Below are 20,819 nucleotides of genomic sequence, written 5' to 3'. Positions count from 1 at the left end.
GTCGCGTCCCGAGCCCGCGCTCGCGCTCGCGCTCTGCGTGCGCGGGGAGTTTCCCCGGCGCGCGGAGTGCCCGGGAGGTGGCCGGAGAGGAGCTTCCTCCGTCGCTCCTTCGCGCCGCCTCGCTCCGGCCTCGCTCTGGCACGCGCTGGGGGATCCGATGACGTCACGGGCCAAACACTCTCTCTCTCTCTCTCGCGCGCGCACACACACACACACACGCGCGCGCGCGCGCGCTCTCTGTCTCTCCCTCTGTCTCTCTCTCTCACTCTGCCCTGCTCTCTCCCCACTTCTATTCTGGGAAGCGGCTCCAGGAATAACCCGTCCGCCTCCCGATCGCAGGCTCCTTCTCGCGCTGCGGCTCCTCCATACAGACAAGCGTTAAGATCGAGTCCTCCAGGAGGGGAGACCCACTGACAGCTCGTCTCCCCCCGCTCAGGGGGCCTGGAGACACAGAAGCTCCAGCACTGAGCAGCAGCGGGAACCCGGTCCGGACGAGCCCCGAGCCGCGTCTCTCTCCTCGTTTGCGCGACACCGAGCGAGTCGCGCGGGACTGACTGACTGACAGCACGGGGGGGGGGAGGGGGTGACGGACAGGAGGAGGGCTCGCCTGCCTCGCCTCACCTCTGGATGCAGGTGGGCGCGAGCCCGGATGCCCCGCGGACGTGACAAGGTGAGAGCGCTCGCTCGCTGGGTCGCGCGGTGCCGTGCGGGGCTTCGGGAAACGCGGGGAATACCCGGCCGCTCGCATGCACATCAGGAATGTTGCGTAACATCCCGAGGAATGCGCGCGGCTGCTGCGGCGGGGCTCGTGGTGAACCTGGGGTCTCGCCGGATCCGGGAGGAGGGGGGGAGGAGAAGGGGGGGGTGCCTCGACACCTTTATCTGTGTTCTCACCCGAGCCGAGTCTCTCTCTGTGTATGTGAGCGACAGTGTGTTGTTTGCATGCACACTGTGCGCCTCTGTTTCTGTGTGTGTGTGTGTGTGTGTGTGTGAGAGAGAGAGTGAGAGAGAAGGTGGGTGGGACGCTGGCTCGTTCCGGGAATGTTCCATGACGCGTGCACGGACACAGAGGGCGGGGGGGCCGCAAGGGGGGTTCCGGAGCGACGCTCGCGCTGCTCTTTCGCAGAGGCGCGACGGGGAGAGGGAGTGAAATAAAGTTACATGAATTGATATGAAGTCGCTTTTGAGCGATTCCGCGAGACAGCTGCGTTGCCAGTTTGCACCGTAATCTTCGTCGTCGCCCGAGGATCATACTTTTTCCTCATAATTCCTCGTTATTTTTCTTCGCGGTGCTCTGAGTCTGAACAGTTTTCGGTTCTGCGCCTCAGTCCGTTCGTCCGTCATGTCCGTCCGTGTCACTCGGTCATGGAGCCCTTTTAAAACTCATCTCCCCAGGTTATTCGCATCGTTTGACTTGATTTAAAAAAGAAATTAATCCAACACCAAAGTGACTTAAATTAGGGTTAAGCCTTAAATGTAGGTTTGCGCCCTAAGTTACCTACACTGAGTCACTGAGTGATTTACTCATTAGCACAGCTGGCTAAATGTTATGTGTTTATGAGCTCCTGGTTATGAATTAAATCATAATCACTGTAATATTAAATATACAGGTTCATTAGGACACCTTGGAGCATCATCAGGTACGGGATATGGCGTCCAGTAGGGTCCAGGTTCTACGCCTCACTTGACCAAACGCAGGCCGGGACACGGCTGCTTCGGTGGACTGAGGTTCTGAGACGTGCGACAAAAATATAACTTTGATAACATAAATAATGTGAGAGGCTCCGAGCTCCTCTGCTTCAGGATGAGCGGCTTGGTCAGGTGACTGTGTTTGCAGGCGTTAGATAGCTCTGATAAGTTAGTTGCTTTGTAAAGTACCCACAATGCACTGGGGCCCAGAGTGTGACTGTTTCACTCCTCACCCCCTCACCCCAACTCTGTGGTGATGCTCTGAAGAGCCGCAGCAGAGCGGTGGCCCCTGGCGGAGCTGCCAAGTGTGTCTTGGCATTTCCGGCGGTGGCCTCCTCTCTCCTGCAGCGTGGAATTGTGGGATACGTTTTGTCGGGGGGGGGGGCTCGGACGCAGCTCTGGCGTGGGGTCTGGCCCGTCCGTCCTCCAAGGGCACGGTGGCCTCGGTGTGATTCCCAAGCCTCGTGCTGGATGTGACGGGCTGCCTTGATGCTGGCCCTCTCCATCCTTGCTTTGCGAGTGGGTGTGAGTGTGTGTGCGCGTGTGTTTTAATGCCCATATGTCTCCACACACACGCCTGTGCGTGTGGGTGGCGCTCGCTGCGTGCATCTGCGTGGGCTTTTTTTTGCGCAGCACCCTGTGTGACTCTGCACGCGTGGGTGCGAGCACGTGTGCATGTGCGATTGACTGTGTGGGTGTGTGCATGTGTGCATGTGTCTGGGGGCGTGTGTTTGGGTGTTCTGGTGTTTGTGTGTGTGAGTCTGTGGGTGCTCGCATGTTGTTTTTTTTTTTTTTTTTTTTTCCCCTCCTCCCCCCCTCGTGTGGGATTTTGTGGGTGTGTGCAAAGTTAACTTTGCACTCATATTTGTGTGTGTGAGAGAGAAAGGCGATGCTGCTATCAGGGCACTGGTTTTTGCGCGCGCACACACACACCAGGGAGTCAGGGAACTGTGCAATTACACAAGCCTGTCTGGAAAGGTTGGTCTTCCCTTTGACCTGCACCATCCTGGGTCTCCTGAGAGTGTCTGTCGGGTCGCTCTCCTCTCCCGCCTCTGCAGGGGCCCGGTCCTGGCATGACAGGCGGACGGATGGGCCGTTCGCTTCGAGCTCCGGCAGCCTCCCACTCGGGCCTCCCCGGGGGGTAAACCGATAGGACGCGGGTGACAAGCGCCAAGGAGGAGATGTTCAATTATTTAACCTTAACTGGGGCCGCGTCTCTGTGCTGCTTGATTAATAGGCTGTGTTCTGTTCTCTGCCAGAGATACCGTTGCAGCCATCCACCCCCCCCCCCCCCCACACACACACATATACAAACAACACCGCCTGTTCTCCACAGTAACTGCAAGCGTGCACCTGCGGCATGACGGGAGAACAATATTTGGTGCATGCGAGCTGCACCGCTCGCTCAGGCACTTGTGTAAAAGGAAGCTTTGTTGAGCACCCAGCGCATGGTAAACACAATTTGTTTGAGCCCTTCCTCCTATCTGTTGTTTGTTTAAGGGCGCAGTCGCGAAAGAACGCCCCCCCCCCCCCGACCCCCCTGGCCTTGGCCATATTACTTAATTTTAATAGGAGGAGAGGACAAGAGGAAGCGGTGTCCTGCAGCCGACGTCCTGTATTCAAATCATGGCTGCAGTGTTTTATCTGACCCCCCCCCCCTCACCGATGCCTTGAAACGTCTCTTTCTGCCTCTAGATGAAGTGCATAACTGTGCCGTGTGGACAGATTGTGAGTGGGAATGAAATCACCCCCCCTCCCAGTTACCCTGCTAATTGCTGGAGGTTGGTCACAGCCCGTAGGGTTGAGATGCGAGGCTCCTTCCGTGGTGGGGTGGGGGCGGGCAGGAACAAGTGTCTTGTCTGCACAGTGTGGGACGTGTACGCGCTCCCTTTGCCGGGGACTGTGACTTTGGGGGGGGGTGTCCCGCCAGCGAAGTCAAAGGCGACAAACTAGGGAGGGGGTGCGAACCCAGTGACGTCCCATTCCCCCCGGCCACTGCCTGACTCTGCTATACAACAGGAAGTACTCGCTGTCTCTGTGTTTCCTGTCCTCAAGAAAAGTATCGGTCTCTCTCCGTTCACTCTTTATCGGTGTTACCCCCCCGCCAACCCCCTTCCAAATAGTCGCCGTAGGTTTCCGCACCAGCTGAGACCTACTTTCATGTCCATACTCCGCTGACAGCCGGTGCTCGAGCATCGCCTCCACAGTTAATGTCTCTACCGCGCTCCCGTCGGCCAATCAGCACGCAGGTGTTTATGCCGAGGAAATATGATCGTTTTCTCTCTCTCTCCCTCTGTCTCTCTGCCCTCCCCCTAGCGAGCTGGGTTAGTGGCAGAGAGCGAGCGAGCAAAAGGAGGAGAGAGCGTGAGAGTGAGGGCTGTGGATGGCAGAGACAGAGCAGTTCGCTTCGTGGAGGCTGTTTCGGCGTCTATCCGAGATGCTTTTTCCTGTGACCTGGATGCCGGAGCTGTGATTGGGGTTTTTTTCTCTTTTTTTTCCGTCCGCACCCCCAGAAGCAGCCTCCGCTTTCTCCCCCCCGCCAACCCCCTTTCTGTTCCCCGTCATCTCCCTACTCTTGCTACAACCCCCTTCCCACAACAAGTCAAGCTGGCGGGATGTGGAGGATGCAGCGTCAGGTGGGCGGTGGGTCTAGGAGGGTCGGGGGTGGGGGGGTAACGTTTCTGACGCGGAGCAAGAGAGAGGAGCCGGGATGCTTTTTCTTTGCCGTAGTTCTATCCCTCCACTCACTTTGGGGGGGGGGGGCGGTTAAGGATGAGGGTGGTGGACCTCTGGAAAAAGAAGGAAAGTGATGCAACTGGCAGTGTTTTACCTTCAATACATTCATAAGGTGTGATGTGCGAGAGTGCCGTGTGTGCGTGTGTGTGCACAGCGAGCTGACCTTTCCCTCCCTCCCTTCCTCCCTCCCTATGCCCCGCAGGGTACGTGAGGCGGGTGTTTGCTGGGATTAGTTTGGGACGGGCCGAGAGCAGGAGCCGCGCCACAGTGAAAGGTAGGTTGCCTCACCTGGCCACGACCCTCTGAGGGCCCGGCTGCTCGCTGCCGCCAAACTCTTCTGTCTGATCTCCTCGTTTAAAAGGCCGTGATCGCTTTTGTTTTTTAGTGTCCAAGAAAATATTCATTAAAACCGCTTTAGGGTTGGCGTGTCGAGCTGTAGTTGTGCAGCATCGGCAGTCGGGAGAGTCGCTACAGGAAGTAATTTCACATAATTTTTTAATGGTTTACTGATATCCTAATAGTTGGGGGAAGGAAAGATTCCCTTGGTCAGTACGTTACCCTGAAGAAATCTTCGATGTCTGTTTCTCAAAACTTTATTGAAATGTGGTGTACAGCTGTTTGAAAAACTACCTAATGACAGGTGGGTGCAGGAAGCACGGGTGATGCGCTGTGCCGTTGCCCACGGCAGGTAGATGGCTATGGTGCATTCTGTCTCTTCTACTGGTCGAGAACCTTGTCCAACCACAGCGTGTTCTCTCCACACCGCTGTGACTTACGAAGCAAGGAGGAAGAGGAGGCCATTGCTTTGCCTGAGCTCATTGCTGGTGCCTTCTTGGCCTGGACCTGCACTGCTGAAAACGATCAAGTGATGCTGGAGGGAAAGTGCGACCATGGTTGACCGGTTGCTCCTGGGACCGCTGTTCAGCATCCTCACTGGATGGGATGGTGGTGATGTCACAGAGGAGGGATGGTGAGGAGCAGGTACTCTTGGTCAAGCGCGCTGTTCAGGTTGCACGGTGACCCTATAGGCATGGCCTCACCTTCCGGCTTGACATGGGCAGACCTTTCCAGAAAAGCTTGAATTGAAGTTTGCCAGAATGGTTCCTCAAATGCCAGCGAAACGTGTGGATCGTTGTGGAGGTGGAAGAAGTTCGAGAAGTCCCGACAACGGGTTGCACGTGGAGTGATGTGCTGTTCCATTGTGGCACACGGTGCGTGTACGTTTATCAGGTTCTTGCACCAAAAGCCTCTTGGAAATGCTGTGTCTACCCAGCGAGACATGTCAAGATGCTGTGGAATGAGACCCGCTTTCTCTCGTGGACCCATTAAAAGCAGTGGGTCAGTAGCAGCCCTTTTGTCCGGAAGACATTTTCCCTGTTTGTGAAGATGCGTGTAGGAAACTATAACCTACGGCCAGCAGTGAGATGGGCTCACAGTTAGCCCAAGTCTCAAAGTGAGCTGTGCTGTTCAGCTACAGTGGTGCGGTCCCTACTGCGGAATCTGCACTTCCTCCGCAGGCAGTGTTGATCTCTTGCGGTGGGAATCCACTGCTCAAAGGGGTCTGCCTCAACCTGGGTGCGGCCAGAGACGGTGTGTGAAAAAAAGGCCGGGTAATCTCCCACCCCCCCCGTCGGGGCTCGCTCTGATGCGGCCGGTTCCGACCGGTGGACAGGTGGAAGGTCGACGCCATTCGGTTCACCCTGCAGCCGACGCTGGCGGTGCACGTCCTCCATCTGCTTTGCACACTTTGTACAGCGCCGCTATATATAGTCACACTATGAATACCGTGTTTCTGTTACTGTGCATGTAGCCCAGCCTTGGCTGGAAAGTACAGTTATTACTGCAGTATCGCTTCACCGGCCAGCGCAGCGGGTTTTACAGTCAGTCAGTCAAGTGTGTGTTCCTCCGTTTCAGCAGAATGGATTCCTTCCTCTGTTTGTTTGTTTGTTTTCTTTTTCCTTTAAGAGCACATTATATAACTCATATGTTCTTTGTCTAAAGAAAGATTGTGAATGAGAGCTTTCGTGAAAATGCTGGGCAAGCATAACGTCCTCGCTGGCTGCGTCGCAAGGATGACAAGCAGCGATGCCCTCCAAGGCCGAGGCGAGCCGACCCGGTGGGCTCGCGCAAGATCTTCTCTCCGTCCAGCGAGCCGACACAGCTCTGGTCGAGGGGTGCAGATAGTCAAATGGACCCAGCTCATGTTGTCCTCTCTCTGAGAAACCGAATCCACGGGAGCGGTGCGAATATGAAACACAATTAGATATTCATAAAAAAGAGCTTAAGACTGCTGCACACTTAGAGTCTCAGCAGGGGGTTCAGAATGTTGTCGTGCGCCGAGGAAACGGCGCGACACCGCTGGTCAGCGCTTTGCTTTTGCATGATCCTCGGCACAGACAATGCACAAAACCCTAAAGTGGAAGTACACATTTGGTTACCATGGGAACCGCAGAGGGCCGCTTTGTCCTTGACAGAATCAGATGGAGAGTACAGGCACACGACTGGGGCTGCGGCTCTGAAACAGCTGTGACGGAAAACTCTTCCTGGGGGAAGCGGCAGTTATTTCCGAAGTGGTTGATAAGAGTGAGCACGCGTGTAACCTGCGGCGCCGAACGTGGGGGGTGGGGGTAGGGGGTGGCAGGAGTGAGCATGTAGGTCCACCTTGGACAGATGCTGCTCTTGCCTCCTCGTCTGCGTAATGTTGAACGACTCCTTTCCATCGATGGCAGCTGGGCCTGGTTGTCTTGGTTCATGGTCCCGAGTGGAACAGAAGACAGCGGAGCCTTAACCGCGTTCCATGCAGGTTTACCCAAATGTCCTGGGGTGGCGGGGTGGCTGGAGAGACGCGCTGGCTGTCAGGAGCTGTATTAAGCTTTTAATGAATGCGCTGTAGTGCAGGCCCGCGCTCTCGTCTCGCCGTGTCGCAACAGTAGCTGTAGGGTTTCCTGCAGGTGCCTGGCTGCACAGCTCCCTGCGAATAGCTCACCGCGGTAACACCACACACCCGAGTGCCATCTGTTTGTCCGCCCACACCTGACCGCCTCCCGTGACGGGAGTAAAGCTGGGTGGAGACGGCACACCTTGGGGGCCCGCAGCCCTCTGCATGCACACACACACACGCACGCACATACACGCATGTACAAACAGGCGCACGCTCAGGCAGCGTTGAGATAAGGGCGCATTTGAATGGCATTTTGTTTGCTGTAGATTCCCACACCTCCCCCAGCCCCCCAGCAGGGGGAGTATGCCCTTAGTGAAAACACATGGAAAACAGTGCCCAGACAAGGAAGTGCAGGCCCTGCCCCAGTGCGGAATAACCGGGCAGGGTTTCACTTCCTCCTCCTCAGCGAGATGCAAATGAGGCCCTGACTAACTGGCCGCTGGCAGTGGTGCGCACTTCCTGTTTCGGGGTGTCGTGTAATCATAGGATGCTAATGAAGAGGGGCAAGTGATTGCGGCTCAGATGCACAGGCCTCTCACCCCCCACACTGAGCTGAAGAGGGGTCATTATGTTGCTCGCTGATGACCTCTTAGTCCTCCGCTGACATCCTGAGGATTAAACCCACACCTGTGGCCCACCTCACAGTGCATGTGCTGCTCCATAGCAGGCGACGTGGTCCTGAATGGATCGAAGAGAGAGCTGCTCATCGTGAGGTGGTGCGATGCAGTTTGCGGCGGAATGGATTTTAGGCGCGTGGGTCCCCCGTGATCAGGCGGACATCGGCCGGCCGCTTCCACGGCAACCGACGCGCACTCCTGGCTCGCCCCTTAACATCGTGCGCCTGCCGTTCCCGGGACGTCCCTGGAAATGATGCCGCCGCGGGGCTCCGGTCGGGCCATCTCGTACACGGCGAAGCAACGGCTACGAGTGACGAGCACGCCGCCAGCGTAAAGTGTGAACGAAGAGGGCGTGCTCATCGAGGCGGCCCCTCTATGTAGCAGTGTGCAGTGTTCTGCTACGAGAAAGGACAAGTGCTCCATCTTTCTCTCGCGCTCTCATCTCGCCCTCCCTTCCTTTCCCCACTCTCTCTCGCAGCGGTACAGGTGGCGAGCTCACACGCACACCCGTTCGCTAGCTAGCGCTCGCAGCTGCGCCGGGCTCTGACTCAAACGCCGCGGAGAACGCCCACTCGTTCGCGGGAGCCGGAGCGAGCGGCTGCAATGCACCGGCGTAAGCCTGTGACCCTGGGGTGATGGGGAGCCAGCAGGAGGAAGGGTGGGGAATTGGACCGTGGAGGTGTAGGAGAAGAGGGGTGACAAGGAGGGGGAGGGGGGATGTCCTCTCATTTGCTGAGGACGCTTGTCGAACCTGGGGGAACGAAGCGCAAGGAGCGCTGCGTCTTGTCCTTTAAAGGTCCTCGCTGTGCACCAGTTTGTCATTGCAGGCAGCGCCCCCAGCCCCCCTCCCCCTCCCCCTCCCCCCCAGCCGCCTGGAAGCAACCTTGGACCGCTGCCGTTTCATTATCATACGCCGCACCCCGTGAAGGTGATCTCAGGTCGAGTTCGGGCAGAGCCAGATTGCCGATCTGGGTCCAGTCCTGGGCGCAGCAAGCCTGGCCCAGTTTATGTGGCCCCAGCGCCGTCAACGAGGGCCGTAACTCAGATCAGATCCCATTTCGTTCCACAGGAAATAAAAGTGCAAAATGCCAAGGCCAGCTAGCGCTTTGCCATTGTCTCCTGTAATCTCTCGGTGACACAGCTCTTCCTGTCGTGAACGTGGGAGTAATTAAAGTCCGTGTCTCCAGAAAAAGAGCCAGTTATAAGGTTTGATTTATGTGGTTATCAGTTTATTTAAAAAAAAACACACACACGCGCACGCTAATCGCAGCATTTTCATAACCGAAATTAGAGTTCCAGTCCATGCAATTTGAGGGTGTGTGTCAGCTGTGTAACACGACTTCGGGATGCCTCGAAGCCCGACAGCGATGGAGGGGAACGCGATGCGAGGCTTGCAGCGCTGTCGTCTGACGGCGTTCGCCAACATCCTTGGCGTCGCGATGAGGCGATATGTAAATGCGCGCAGCTTGAGAGCAGCTGATTCGCAGGGCTCCAGCCCCGAACCCTGATGGTGACTTAATCTCACACCATCTGTGACAGTGGACCCATCAGGGGGGTAAGGGGGGGGGGGGGTTTTTGCATTTCGGGGTGCGACTGTGTTTCAACACAGCATCCTCAGGTGCACGTAGGAGTGCTTTTATGGATTATCAATGGGAAGCGATCATTCTGTCATCCCACACACATGTGTTTTGTATGACATTTACATTCATTCGATGCTTTTTTTTTTTTTTTTTCCCCCAAAGCGACTTATAACAGTTTACCCATTTATACAGCTGGGTAATTTTACTGTAGCAATTTAGGGTAAGTACCTTGCTCAAGGGTACTCCAGCTAGATGTGAGACTCAAACCTGCAACCTCTGGGTCCAAAGGCAGCACCTCTAACCACTAAACTACAAAGTGTGTGAATGTATGTATTCATGCATGTGTATTTGTACCACTTGAAATACTGAATGTGTGTACATTTTTCTTTATTTATTTTACTTGGTTCTTATTAAAAATGCATAAAACAGAAGCTTTCTCGTCATTTCTCTCGAGGTGGTGCTCGTTGCTAAGCGGAATTTTTAGCGGAGCATCATTCGCAGTCCCTACCCCCCTTCGGTCCACGCCCCGTGTCGGGTCTGAGATCTGTCCTCCTGTTCCTGGGTGGCCACCTTGCTTTGTTACGCTTAATCCCAAACCATTAACTACCTAATTGGATAAGTTACGGGGCTTAATTAGATCTAGCGTCCATGCTTAGTGTGCTCTCTCCCCGCTGCTGTGGGGGGACTTAGCGAGTTGTCCTGACTACGGCACTACGGGGCTTCACCTGTTACACTAAATGCCCCCGAGTTGAGTGAATTCCCCCAAATATTTCTTAAAATTCACTGTAGAGTTGGACACATTCTGCTTTATTATGACACCGCCTGCCTTTTGAAAACACCTAACCCCCCCCCCCCCCCTCGGTGAAACTATTTTTACTCGGGGATAAAAAGTGTGGGGACACCTGCTTGCGGTGGGTTTGAATTGAGGTTTGGGGTTTTTGACGGCTTCGCACAGCTGTGATGCGCGAAATGGGAGGAGGCACTTGGGACTGGAGCCGACCTTGGACCGGTTGGGCTTCGACGAGGTCTGCAGCCCCCTTCGCTGTCTCTCAGAGCTTGGGGGATGATCTGTAGGGTCCGTGAATGATGTAGATTTCAACCAATTAGGTCCTAATGGCAAATTTGATGATGCAGAGAAACCCATAATACATTTATTCATTTAAGTGATTATTTTCTTCACAGTAGCTTGTAATGTTAAGGTACTTACCTTTATTTACCTCTTTATACAGCTGGGTAATTTTAATGGAGCGATTTAGGGTAAGTACCTTAATCAAGGGTATTTCTGCTGGAGGTGGGGTTCAAACCTGCACCCTTTGGGTCTGAAGGCAGCAGCTTTAACCACTTAACTACTAGCTGTCTGTAATACATGATATTTTTTATTCATCCTCAAAGAGACTAAAAATGTTAGGTTTTAACGCAAAGGCACCAAGGGTTACAGCTGGGTAATATTTATTTTATTAACTCAGGATAAGTGCCTTGATCAAGGGTCTACTAGAGCAGGGGCCAGGATTCGAACCCGCTTCTTTAAGTTGCGCCGACTGCTGCGCTATCTGCCGTCCTGGTTATGTGGACAAAGTATGACTCCCGATAACCCCACGCTTGTGTGCGTTATTGAGAAATATTGACCTCTCGCTCCTCATTTGTTGTGTTCCTGCTGGAGGGACCATTTAGATGTTTGAACAATAAAAAATCCAAATAACCCAACAATAGAAGAAATAAATGGGATGGAACAGATGCGCTGCCTCCTCCCAAAACACAAGGCCAAAATTTTTCTCGCGGGTCGAGTCCCTGCTGGATACCTCTTTGTACCGCTGGGTACCGATGGGTCGCCGGGTCGCTTTCTGCCCGCACCTCCCTGCCTCTGTTGGGCGCGGCGCTCGCACGGCCACCTCGAGTCACGCAGCCAAGTGCGACGGCGCGGATGTTGACAGCTTTCGGAGGAGAACGCCGAGGGATTGGGATTTCAAATAGCCACTCGGATTAGCCGGCCATTTCACAGAAGGCAAGGTTTTAACTCGAGAAAGAGTTTTTTTGGCTCACTGCTTGGCTCATATTTACAGAGGGAGAGAGAGAGAGAGAGCGAGAGAAAGAGAGAGAGAGAAAAGGAGTGCAGTCCTGCCAAACGTGTCAAAATGCCGAAATCAAAAATCACACTTCCCTTTCCTCTTCGAAGCGAAGTATTTTTTTAAAAAAAAAAACAAAAAAAAAAACAACATGGCCAGTATTACAGCCTCAGACGTCTGTCTCTCTTGGTTCTCGTTTAATTCCATTTTCTCGGATTCATCGGGTTTTTATAGCACACACGGTTATGCGTCCATGTGCGCATGTGTTTTGCACCCTATTTTCACCTGACTCCCCCTTGAAAAGTCTCACTGCATTTCTTTTCTGTTTCTCTTGTGTGGGGGGGGGGTTAGGGGCGTTGCCCTTGATCTTTTCTCGCCCGGATTTTCGCATTTCTCCTCTGCTTTATACCGTGATGCGGGAGTTTGGGGGGTGAAATACCGAGGCTTGTCCGTTTGAGGCTCCTTGCCTGTCCCGGCGATTCTTCCCCTTGCTGCAGTCTGTACTGCACCTGCTGGGACTTTGCAGATGAACTCCGCCTTCTCGCCAGAAGGGTGTCGGGTCACGACCCAGCGGCCTGACTGCGAAAGTCACCTCGGGGGAAAAAGGCGTCAGCTGGATGAATAACTAACTGCACTTGACTCGAGCCACTTTAACCGCTTGGATTGGGTAGTAAAATTGTGAGCTGCCGCGGGTGAGGGCTTTCGGTAAGCGACGAAATATTAATAAACGACGCGTCCGAGGAGACGGCTGAGACGGGAGAAGAGCTTGATTCTCCCTTGCGTCTGTCACGGTATTGTCGCTGTGATTGACCCGGTGAGCGGCGATCACTTTAACTGGCATCTTGAAAGGAACGACGTGATGTGTTTATTGTGCCCCCTTGGCTTTGTTCCCCTGTTTTTGGCGTCCCGAAAACAATGGCATGTTTTCGCATCCCCCGATATGACTAATCTCGCCTGTCAAGCCTGCTGCGTGCGAACAGCGCACATCGCCGTACGCAGATACAATTTCACTGTCAGAGCGAGGAAGGACGGCATCGGCCTGACATTCAACGTCTTCGTGAACGTTACCCAGAAGGCACGATGAAAGGTGTGCGCCGTCGCCGCGAGCGTTGCCTTTGTGTATTTTTAGTCGGCGTCTTCGTCGCCCGTACATTTTATTATTATTTTTTAAAAATTGCTGACGCTTTTGATGTGATTAAAGACGCTGCGGTGTTTGACGGTAACCTGTGCACCGCCGTCGCCAGCCATGTTTGTTTGTACGCGCCAACATGGATGCTGTCTAATTAACCGAGACAGGCGGCACGAGCGCAGACGGCGTGTTTTGTCTCCCGACTCGAGGCCGGAGTCTCTCGGAGGCCGAGCCGACAGTTGGGGCGTCTCTTTTTACATTTGTTCGTGTAGCTCAAGCTTTTCTCCAAAGCGACTTACAACGTTAAGGTACTTACAGCTGGGTAACTTTTACTGGAGCCGCTTCAGGTCAGTACCTTCCTCAAGGGTACAACAGCAGTCCCCCATGTAGGAACTGGACCTGAAAAAACTGCTTTCCTCCATTACACCTGTACTTATTCATTACATTCATTTATCTAGCAGATGCTTTTCTCCAAAGCAACTTCCCCTGAACTCTATGTAGTGTTACCAGCCCACACACTTTATTTACCGCGGTGACTTACGCTGCTAGATACACTACTTACACTGGGTCACTCATCCACACATCAGTGGAACACACACACACACACACACACACACACACACACACTATGGGGAACCTGAACAGGATGTCTTTGGACTGTGGGAGGAAACCAGAGCACCCAGTGGAAACCCACACAGACACGGGGAGAACACGCAAACTCGACGCAGACTGAGTGGGGATCGAACCCATGTCCTGTCACACCACCCTGGCGCTGTGAGACAGCAGCGCTACTCGCTGTGCGACCATGCCACCCGTGACATTTTTAACTTTTTTAGCCATAAGCTTTATGAATTCACAGCTTCGCAGTTTCACGCCGAAGCACGAGCCTTTTGGTCACGAGGGAACATGCGGAGAAAGTGCAAAGAACAGGATTTTTTCCCCCCTTAAAAGTAATGCCATAATCCACAGAAGACAAGGCTTATATTTACCTGTTCCCCCCTCCCCTCCCCTCCCCTCCCCACCCCCCCTCGTTTATCCATGCCATCTGGGCCTGGCATCAGCTCTGAAACTGGCAATTTTTTTAAGAACACATCAAACTCTCTAATTTAGGCAGCAGATACAGGCTTGTCTGATGTGGACCCTGTTGTCCCACAAAGAGGCTTTCGAAGGCTGGTCTCAGAGCCGTTTGTGACCGGACTGGTCTGGACTGGACTGGACTGGAGGAATGCCGGTGGGAAGTGTGAATCCTGGCCTGGCGACTCATGGAGGATCCAGGATCCCGCGCTCATTCACGCGTTTACCGAAGCCCCATTTTGCATCAAGCAGGGTGTATAAACACACGCACGGAGTCCTCGCGTTATGAACGATCAGAGTAGGAATAGGAATGAAGAGAGCAGCATTTTCCAGTTCATTTGTTTTTAATAGCCTTTCCTTCACTTTCTCAAATTCCTGTTGCCGAGCAACTGCAACCTGCGTTTGCCTGCTCGGCCATTAGGTGGCAGTAAAGCGCACCCAGACCGTATAGGAGCATTGCGCTGACTGACTTCAACTCCTGTCCGGTGTTCCTGAGAGTTGGTGATCAATGACAAGCGGAGAAGCATGTTTATATGACACATTCCACTTAATTTATTTTTAATTTTAATGATCATTGACATTATTTCATTTAGTTGATGCTTTTCTACAAAGCAACTTTCAATATTAAGCTCCTTTCAGTTATTTAACCATTTATATACCTGGGTAAAGGGGTGTGGTGGCGCAGTGGGTTGGACCGGGTCCTGCTCTCCAGTGGTCAGGGGCTTGATTCCTGCTTGAGGTGCCTTGCAATGGACTGGTGTCCTGTCCTGGGTGCGTGCCTTCCCCTTCCAGCCTTACATTCTGTGTTGCTGGGTTAGGCTCTGGCTCTCCACGACCCCATATGGGACAAGCGGTTCAGATAGCATGTGTGTGTATACCAGGGTAATTTTTGCTGGAGCAATTTAGGGTGAGTACCTTTTTCAAGAATGTTACATCTGGCGGTGAGACTCGAACCTGCGAAATTTGCGTCCAAAGGCAGCAACTCTAACCACTCTAACCACTCCTTCCTTCCTTCCTCCCTCCCTCCCCGTTTTGTCAGTCGCTTGATCCACTTCTGTCTGGTGTTCCTGAGTGTCACTGATTAATAATAACAAGATGACAAACATTTTCATGCGATGAATATGTCAGGAGCGGACTTTCAAAAATATTTTGCGCATTTATTTTCGGTCTTTTAAAATCTGTCACGTTTAATGCAGCCCAAAGTTAATAAAAAATATTTTTCGAAAAAGTCCTACAAAGTTTTTGAAATTTTTTCATTAAAAAAAAAAGCTACATGAAAGGCCCCCCCCCCCCCCCCCAGAACCTATCCTGTAAATAAATAAATCGAGGGACGTCAGTTTTATTCGTTGCGACTTTGTGGTAAAGGTGATTTCGGAGTTACACGCGAAACGCGTTCTGAACAGACTTGCGGTCGAACGTGCGTCCGTAACTCGAAGGGCTCCCGTATGTCCATCTGTTGCGCCGTTCGGCTCCGAGTTCCCCGCTCGGCGCAGTAAGAATTTAGCCGACTAACTTCTCCATCGTTTCCCCGCTCCGAGGTGTCGGGATGTCTGGTGCGGACTGGGAGAGGGCTCTTCTCTCTAGTGGTTCTTGACAGGAGACAGCAGTGTTGTTCTTTTTTTTTCTTCCCCCCTCTTTTAAGTGACATAACCCTGTAACTTCCTGATCCGGCGCTTCTCGCTCGCAGATTCCCCTTGGCGCCGGACACCGGACCGTAATCGGGGTCAACCAGGAAAACCCCAATGGGATCGGTGCGTGTCGGCGCGTTCCCTCGGGGTTTCGGCCTGTGCCGGGAGCCCTCCCCGCCCCCCCCTCGATTCCCCTCTCCTGTAGCAGAGCAGACCGCAGCATTTTGTCCCCCCCCGGGGAGCCACTCGTCGTCATCACGCAGCCTTCCGGGAAGGGAAAAAAAGAATTCCGCAACAGCGCGGCCGCTTTTAGATGGCATGATATGGTCGTCTGATCCGATGGATCCAAACACCGAGCGATGCTTGTTGAAAAGAGGCTTTCTGGCTTAATTTCCTTGGTGTCCAGTGTATATAGCTAAAAGGGAAACTATAATTTAGTTTTTTCTTTCCTAAGTAGAGGTTTACAGAGCTGTTTTGTAAGTTTTGTGGGATGTTAAGCAGAAAGCAGAAAATTGTCATACACAAGGCTGTAATCCTGTAATGTGTCCATGGATTGCTTCATTGCCTTTTCTTCAAACTTTACTGTTCTTTTTTTTTTTTTTTTTTTCCCCCCCTTCCACCGCCTGTTTATTTCTCCAGGAAAGGAGTGATCGTGGCCACTGGAGTTTTTTTTTTTTTTTTTTTTTTCAAAAAAAAGGGAGAGAATACACAGCTGCCTCTCGAAGATGCCAGCTGCTGCAGAGGGATCTGCAAGGTGCATGGGCGTTTGCGCAGCCGTTCGCGGCTGGGGGAGAGGTGGCGAGGTGTAGTGTGACATCCTGAGCACCCCCACCCCGCGCTGTTGTTCTGCCGCCATGGCAACTCGCGTCTCACTTCATCCTAGACTTCCTACTCCACCCCCACGACACTTCCTTGCTTCCCGGGCGTCCCGTGGTCGCACAAGGACGCTTGGCACCGGCACCTGGTTTCTAGCAAACGGTTCCTCAACGCTCTTCGATTGTGGACGCAAGCTATACGGCTTGACGTTACGGTTCCGGGAATCACCGCGCTCCCGATGGTGGGTGTCGGAGACAAGGGCAAGTGCCAAACGTGCGGTGGACCCCTGGACGAGAGCTGAGCTCCGGCGGGGGGGGGAGCGAGGGTGCGAGGTGCGCTGGCCGGGAACGGGGCCGGGAGCAGCGCCAGCCAGAGCTGGTCTTTGTTCTCATCTTCTGCATCTCTGTCTGGGTGATGTCATCCACAGTCCTCTGCGACTTGGGGGGGTTGGCGTTCCAGCTGTTGCTCCACAGCTTCCTGTCTCTCTGCCTCCTGTTTGTCCGACAGACATGGGAAAGGGACCTAAAATTAGCAAACCCCCCCCCCCCCCCCCCGCTCTGTTTTTCCCCATCGCACGTTGCTTAATTAGCTGTTGCACATAGCGTGGCAGATCTGGGCTTCAGCGTTACAGGGCTTATATAAGGGTTATATAATTTTATGCATATTTTATGCCAGCGTTGTGGAGAGCATGTTGTTGTGGCTCTCCTGAAGGGGCTGCGCTTTCCTGTCCAAGGCGAGGAAAAGCGTATCAGTCGCTCCTTCTGCTTCCATTGTTCTAATTAGAGGTCTGAGTCCAGCAGGCCGGCCGAGCGCCTGATTTGCGGATTGACACGACATCTGGTGGGGGGGGGGGGGTCACTGCTTTGATTACCGATGACGAGCGGGGAGACCGATCGCGGCGTGCGGTGGGCCGCACCGGATCGTAACGTTTTAAAGAGCAAACCTGCGGCGGCCCGTCGGTGGGAACTCGGTCGAGGGCGGCACTCAGGGCGAAGACAATGGCGGGGGGGGGGAGAAGCAACATGTTGCTCTAAATTATTCATCAATTTGTTATCTTTCGTGCGCAAACTGATTAGCTGCGGAGGTTCGCGAAAGCCGCGCGGCGTGAATCCACCTGCGCCCGCGCTTTAAAATGTCATATACGAAGTGCGTTATCAGCTCCGTGCACTTTTTGGTTACGTTTACCGCGCCGCGTCACCACCTTGTGCTTTATTGCGTTAAGGCGATCATAGCGGAGAGATAATTCCTGCAAAAGGTCAGCGATGCTATCGCTCTGTCATTTCTTCATCCTCGTTTCAGCCAGCGAGACACGCGGTCGCTGCGTTGCACCTGAAGCCGTTCGACGTCTCGATGCACCCCTTGCCTGGATATACATATTTCCGCGTGATGAGGTACAGTGCTGTAAGGTCACGTTTATTATTATTATAATTTAATCATTCAGTTGACTCTTTTGTGCAGGGCAACTCACACACACACACAGAGTCTGAAACCGCTTGTCCCATGTAGGGTCACGGGGGGCCAGAACCTAACCTGGCAACTCAGGGCGTAAGGCCGGAGGGGGAGGGGACGCACCCAGGACGGGACGCCAGTCCGTCGCAAGGCACCCCAAGCGGGACTCGAACCCCAGATCCACCAGAAAGCAGGCACAGGCCAAACCCGCTCCCCACCTGGCGCCCCTTTTTAGCTCAACTCGACTCTTCAGTCCCTCACCACCTTTATGAAAATGCAACCGGAAAAGTCCAAAACGCTGCGGCTCCGTCCTGCCTTTTGACCTTGGAGGACACCCCGAGGGTCTCCGATAGAAACCCGCTTCGACGGCACGTGTCTCGGAGACTGCTTTAGCTGTTCGCAGTGTCTTTTTCCTCCGCTCAGACACAAGCGACACGTGCGCGTGACATCATGGGCATCTTCTGCAAATATTTGACCTACATCTGCTGTTCTTCAGGCCAAAGGTGTTCCACATATAGCTTTTGCGTTTTGAAGTCGTCGAGAAAGGAAGCGAAAGAGCAGCCCTGCTCTCGTACTCGTTTTTAACCGCGTGCCCACGACCCCCGCGTTCCTGAAGGGCAAACGCAGTTGCCGCGATGAAGACGCGTCTTCGTGCGTGACGCCGAAGCGTCGATAAAAACACGTTTTCCGTTTTTGGCCACGGCTCCGGTATTCGTCCTCACCTTTTGGAGAATTTAGTGAAATGTGCTTTTGTTGAGACATATAGAAGAATACACTTGTAAAAGTGGTTTCTTTTTTTTTTTTCCACGTGTATTTGTGTGTATTTTAGAAATTACAAAAGCAAATTAGTGAGTCACTCCTATTCCCGAAACATGGGCGAGCTGAGAGCGCTGTTTTTGTCCATGTGCGTTTCCTCCTGGTTATGCGACAGTGTGGGAGAAGTCATGGAAAAATCTGTCCTTTACTGGGAAAAGGGTATGTTCAAGGGAAGCCGCTGCTGATGCGATTTCAGACTTTTCGATCGTCACGTGTGTTCCGGTGCCTCCGAAAAAGGGTTGTGACCTCTGGCATCCGTTTGCTCCGGTCGGGGCGCTCCCGTGGATTCAGCCGTGTCACGGTTAAAGTAAATGAGTGACGTACGACTGCATTCCGGGCAACTCTGCTTTAGCACACAGGTAAGGCAATGGAAAAAAAAAAAATGCTGTAAAACTGCCTGTAGCATCGTGCAGAATATCATGCAGTTGGCCAGCATGTTGTACAAATAACTGTTACAGTCAGGTTTCATAAAACCAACATTTTGGATGGTGATCATCTGCTTCAAAAGGCAAGCCCTTAGAGACGTATATGGTATTATGATACCGTTGCTATGATACTGTAAGGATCTGTCTCTTCATCATGGGTATGGAGGCCCTTTATTCATCTAGCACATGGTTCACAATCATTCACTGCACTTGGATATTGTGTGCAACCGCGAGTGTGTGGCTTTGGTGTTTTCGGTAAGCGCCGCGTGCCTGGGTTAGCGGAGGTGACAAGCAGCGAGAAGCGTCCGTGGAGCCGACATTATTTATAGACCAAGGCAGCCTGCTTGTCCTTCATGGCACTTCCAGAATCAGCCATTCAAGGTTATCCCTCAGGCCTGCATACAAATAATACAACTTAGCCTCGTTGCTGGGTGGCACGTTTCGCTTGCTGTGGGAAGAGGAACAAATTTGCCTTATATTTGTCTACAAAATTATGGTAGAACAGAGTACATTTCTCACATGCAAAATGTCACAGTGCGGTTGGTCTTGTGGCAGTAGTGTCCCTTGGTTATTCCAAGCGCCAGAACATTAAACGATCCAAAAGCAACAGGCCCGTTCGGTGCAGCGCGTGTCATTATATGAACTACTTTTTCTTTTAATTGTTTATCGTTTGATTCTTCCTGCCTTTGGAGACTGCACTTTATAAAATATTGACTTGTTGCCTTGCCTTCGAACCAAAGTTAGTGGGTCACAAGGGGCTTTGTAGCTCTGACTTTGTATTTAAACTGAATGGCGTTCCCCAGGGTGTAGTCCTTGGCTCTTTTTATATTCAGATTGTACAAGCTACCTGGAGGTGCTAATAGGAAGTACCGACTTGATAAGATTTTTTCTGCTGAAGACACTGATTATTTTTGTTATGTTTCTCCACCCCGCGGGGCATTGCTTCCTCTTCCTCCCACACTGAGCCCGAAAGAGATCCAGCAAAGGATAAGCAAACTTGGCTGGATAAAACCAAGATTATGTTAATTGGCTCTAAAAAGCAGAGGTGTGATGCAATCTCAGTGACGCCGAGTTTCGATGGAAATACCATTCCACCATGTGCGGTTATGTATCATAAACTGACATATCCAGGCCTGAATACATTATTACATTGTTAAATAAATTGAGTCACACCGAGATGAAAAATGAAGAGAGGAAAAATGCAGGCGTCTCTTTGTCAGGGAGAAAAGGGACCTCTTGTGCAACGCTTTTCAAGACTGCAGCGCAAACACCGCGAGAGAACAGAGGTCTGATTTCCAGCCAAGACTGATAACAAACCATCAATCCGCAGAGCAGCTGTCCACTACATGAGCATCGTAAGAGACTGCATTGCTTGTTTATGTTTCCCCCGTGGGGGCTGTGACAGTCACCTGTAGCATCACGCGTGTAGGCGCTCGGGGTTAGAGGGCAGTGCCGAAAATACCGCGGTGGGGGGTCTCCTGTTTGGGAAGCCCCCGATTCCCGTTCCCCGAGTCAGCCAGCTGATCTGACCCAGGGCCAGGTCTAAAATTGGTACTGCTTGTCTGGGCGATTGAAGTAAAGTGACACTTCACTGGGTGTAGGGGTGCGGGGTGATGGGAGGGCGGGTTTGCCCACGGGGCGTCCAGCAGCCTGCTTGCCGCTTGCGTTGCCGGTCCGGCAGGGGCAGGGGAACGGGGGTGGGGGGGTTGACAGGTGTCGCGGCAACTCGAGACACCCCGACAGCTCACAAGGACGCAAAGTGTTGGCTTGGGGGGTGGAGCGGTGAGGCTTTCTGGGAGATTCTCCTGGCCTTACTCATAGAGAGGGTTTCACACTGGGAATTGGGGACAGCTGGG

General features: G+C 53.0%; 1 protein-coding gene across 5 annotated transcripts in view; it reads left to right on the top strand.

The window, feature by feature from the left end:
* Positions 1–224: 224 nt before the first annotated feature.
* hivep2a (HIVEP zinc finger 2a) overlaps positions 225–20,819 on the top strand; it is a 65,921-nt gene continuing 45,326 nt past the window's right edge. For 4 of the 5 annotated variants that reach the window (XM_018742464.2, XM_018742461.2, XM_018742460.2 and 1 more), the window contains exons 1-2: positions 225–670; positions 4,628–4,699. The gene's annotated coding sequence lies outside the window, so the exon portion shown is untranslated. Of the gene's footprint in view, positions 671–3,006; positions 4,326–4,627; positions 4,700–20,819 lie in introns of those variants that run through there. The other variant, XM_018742458.2, reaches the window with a different exon arrangement.

Source organism: Scleropages formosus, chromosome 1 (assembly GCF_900964775.1).
Source record: "Scleropages formosus chromosome 1, fSclFor1.1, whole genome shotgun sequence".
Classification (NCBI taxonomy): domain Eukaryota; kingdom Metazoa; phylum Chordata; class Actinopteri; order Osteoglossiformes; family Osteoglossidae; genus Scleropages; species Scleropages formosus.
This window is presented reverse-complemented; position numbering and strand designations above follow the sequence as displayed.